This window comes from Melospiza melodia, chromosome 29 (genome assembly GCF_035770615.1).
Source record: "Melospiza melodia melodia isolate bMelMel2 chromosome 29, bMelMel2.pri, whole genome shotgun sequence".
Classification (NCBI taxonomy): Eukaryota; Metazoa; Chordata; class Aves; order Passeriformes; family Passerellidae; genus Melospiza; species Melospiza melodia.
Window position 1 is genome coordinate 5572360 of NC_086222.1, and position 4304 is coordinate 5576663.

Here is a 4304-nt window from a genome sequence, read left to right on the forward strand (position 1 = left end):
TATATATTATTACGTATTGTATATGCCATGCATTGCATATTGTATATATTATATATCATATAATTTATTATTATTATTATTACTACAAACAGGAATTGAACTCAATGATCCTTGTGGGTCATCATTTCCAAATCAGAAAATTCTTCACCTCTGTGATCATTCTGTGTTGCATTATTAGATATGATGATGACAATGATGATGATGACAATGATGATTGATGATGATGATGATGATGATGATGATGATGATGATGAATCTATAATGTTGCATTTCCTGCCTGCACACCACAGGCACACCCAGGACCTGCAGCCTGGCTGGGAATCAGGAATTTCTGAACATCACGGGGCTGCACTCACCAACTTGATATTTTTTCCCCATTTGGGAAAAATAACAGGGGAATCTGGTTTGAGGTTTTTTGGGGTTTGGGGGGGGTTTTTTTTGGGTTTGTTTTTTTTTTTCTTAAGAGGCACCTGCAGAAGCTGAAGGTGATGGGTCAAGAGAGGACTTTTGTTCATCCCCTGCAGCTGGATGGCCTCTGATCCAGCAAAGCAATGTGATTTCTTGTAAATACAAATTTTTCTAGTGAAAAACTCCTTATATGTCTTTTGCTCATCATCCAAACTTGAGCCCTAGCACAGCTTTAATGGGTTTGGGTTCTGTCCAGCAGGAGCAGCCATGTCTTGAGCAGGGATTGAGCCTCTGCAGCCTGGATTTGAGGAGGAGCTCAGGTTTAAATGTGGCTTCAGAGGTTGTTTGGCACAACACCCTGCAGTCAGGGGAGAAGAAGTGTATATCTATATATACAGATAAATTAGATATAAATATAGATTATATCAATTAGATAGAGATAGAGATGATAGAGATAGAGATAGAGATAGAGATAGAGATAGAGATAGAGATAGAGATAGAGATAGAGATAGGGATAGAGATAGAGATAGAGATAGAGATTAGATATAGATATAGACACAGAGAGAGATAGATATAAATATAGATCCATATAGATATATGGATATATGGATATATAGATATAGAGATATAGAGATATAGAGATATTGAGATATAGAGATATAGAGATAAGATATAGATTTAGATATAGATATTTATATAGATGATATAGATAAGATATAGAGACAGAGACAGAGATAGATAGATAGATAGATAGATAGATAGATAGATAGATAGATAGATAGATAGATAGATAGATATGAATATAGATCAATATAGATATATGGATATATAGATATAGAGATATAGAGATAAGATATAGATAGATATAGATATAGATATAGATGATATAGATAAGATATAGATGTAGATATAGAGACAGAAATAGAGATAGATATATAGATATAAATATAGATCAATATAGAAATATAGATATATAGATATAGATATAAATATATACGTAGATATAGGTATATAGATATATATGTGAACCAATTTGGGGGACAAAATACACCACGAGGAACACTAAAAGGAGAGTGAAAGGGATGGAAACAGCATCACACAGGATGCAGAATGTCCCATCCCAAGTGGGTTTCACCTTAATACAAGCAAATCTCACTGCTGCTCCAGGAAGGATTTATCCCCAAATATTCGGGCTCAGAAAGGGAGAATTTAAGGCCTTTTCCCAGACAGCTGGGCTCGTCTCTCTCCCAGCACACTGCTGGCATCCATCAGGGGAGCTCCACGTCTGTCCCACATTTTCAGCCCCTCCACACCACAAGGGGAATGTTGTCAGGATTTTTTTTAATCTCCTTCCCGCTGCAGTTTGATCAATTTGTTATTTATTTGGGTTTATTGCCTTCCTTGTCATTTTGTTGTTCCGTTTACTCAGTCCCCCAGGCTGCTGAAACGAGGCAGCGAAAAATAAAATATAGGACAAATAATTATTATTTGCATGTTCTCTGGAACAAGCCAAGATTCTCTGGGGAGAGGGTGGGATTTGCCTCTGTTTGTTTCCTCAGAGGCAATATTAAATGGAAAAACGTGGCTGGAAGAGTTAACCCTTCCCAGAGCCACGTCTCTGCACCATGGAGAGGGGCTGAGATCCTGCAGCAGCAGGATGGAGACAGAGCAGGAATCAGAAACAGGTTCCCTGGTGCTCTTGGCTTCCCACCAGGCTGAAACAATGGAAAAAACAAAAGGCAAGAGGAATCCTTGGCAGGGAGCAGAACAAAGCCCTGCAGCCTGGCAGAGCCAAGGACAGGGATATTCCTTTCCCATATAAACACACACTTCCTCATCCCCCCCCCAAAAAAAATATTTACACCCCCAAAGGCATTGCTAGGAGTGAATCCCAGCTGGATGTGGGGAGGGATTGGCAGCCCTGGCTGTGGAGGTGGTGGCACGTGCCAGGCTGAGTGCCCAGCTCTGCTCAGCACCCCCCAGGGACCAGGGGAATATTTGGATTTTCCTCACTTTGTACCCTCACTTTGTAGGGCTTTGATTTTTCTTTACTAGGAGGAAACAAACCATTGATGCTTCCAGCTTGTGTGACACAATAATTTTGGGAAATTGGGGTTTTTCAGACCCAAATAGGGCCTGAAACATCAGCCAGGATTGGAAAAGCAGCACTTCCAACAATGCTTTGGAGGGAATGGAAGGGAAGGGAAGGGAAGGGAAGGGGAAGGGAAGGGAAGGGAAGGGAAGGGAAGGGAAGGGAAGGGAAGGGAAGGGAAGGGAAGGGAAGGGAAGGGAAGGGAAGGGAAGGAAGGGAAGGGAAGGGAAGGGAAGGGAAGGGAAGGGAAGGGAAGGGAAGGGAAAAGGAAAGGAAAAAGGAAAAAGGAAAAAGGAAAACGGAAAAAGGAAAGGAAAAAGGAAAGGAAAAAGGAAAGGAAAAAGGAAAACGGAGAAAACGGAAAAAGGAAAGGAAAAAGGAAAAAGGAAAAAGGAAAAAGGAAAACGGAAAACGGAAAAAGGAAAACGGAAAAAGGAAAGGAAAAAGGAAAGGAAAAAGGAAAAAGGAAAACGGAAAAAGGAAAACGGAAAAAGGAAAACGGAAAAAGGAAAGGAAAAAGGAAAAAGGAAAGGAAAAAGGAAAAAGGAAAAAGGAAAAAGGAAAAAGGAAAAAGGAAAGGAAAAAGGAAAGGAAAGGAAAGGAAAGGAAAGGAAAGGAAAGGAAAGGAAAGGAAAGGAAAGGAAAGGAAAGGAAAGGAAAGGAAAGGAAAGGAAAGGAAAGGAAAGGAAAGGAAAGGAAAGGAAAGAGGAAAAAGGAAAAAAGGAAAACGGAAAAAGGGAAACGGAAAAAGGGAAACGGAAAAAGGGAAACAGAAAAAGGAAAGGAAAAAGGAAAACGGAAAAAGGAAAGGAAAAAGGAAAAAGGAAAGAAAAAGGAAAAAGGAAAAAGGAAAAAGGAAAAAGGAAAAAGGAAAAAGGAAAAAGGAAACGGAAAAAGGAAAGGAAAAAGGAAAGGAAAAAGGAAAGGAAAAAGGAAGAAGGAAAGGAAAAAGGAAAAAGGAAAAAGGGGAAAGGGGAAAGGGAAGGGAAGGAAGGGAAGGGAAGGGAAGGGAAGGGAAGGGAAGGAAGGGAAGGGAAGGGAAGGGAAGGGAAGGAAGGGAAGGGAAGGGAAGGGAAGGGAAGGAAGGGAAGGGAAAGGAAAAAGGAAAAAGGAAAAAAGGAAAGGAAAAAGGAAAAAGGAAAAGGAAAAAGGAAAGGAAAAAGGAAAGGAAAAAGGAAAGGGAAAAGGAAGAAGGAAAGGAAAAAGGAAAAAGGAAAAAGGAAAACGGAAAACGGAAAACGGAAAAAGGAAAGGAAAAGGAAAAAGGAAAGGAAAAAGGAAGAAGGAAAGGAAAAAGGAAAAAGGAAAAAGGAAAAAGGGGAAAGGAAAGGAAAGGAAAGGAAAGGAAAGGAAAGGAAAGGAAAGGAAAGGAAAGGAAAGGAAAGGAAAGGAAAGGAAAGGAAAGGAAAGGAAAGGAAAGGAAAGGAAAGGAAAGGAAAGGAAAGGAAAAAGGAAAAAGGAAAAAGGAAAAAGGAAAAAGGAAAAAAGGAAAACGGAAAAAGGGAAACGGAAAAAGGGAAACGGAAAAAGGAAAGGAAAAAGGAAAAAGGAAAACGAAAAAAGGAAAACAGAAAAAGGAAAGGAAAAAGGAAAAAGGAAAAGGAAAGGAAAAAGGAAAAAGGAAAGGAAAAAGGAAAAAGGAAAAAGGAAAAAGGAAAAAGGAAAACGGAAAAAGGAAAGGAAAAAGGAAAGGAAAAAGGAAAGGAAAAAGGAAGAAGGAAAGGAAAAAGGAAAAAGGAAAAAGGAAAAAGGGGAAAGGGAAGGGAAGGGAAGGGAAGGGAAGGGAAGGGAAGGGAAGGGAAGA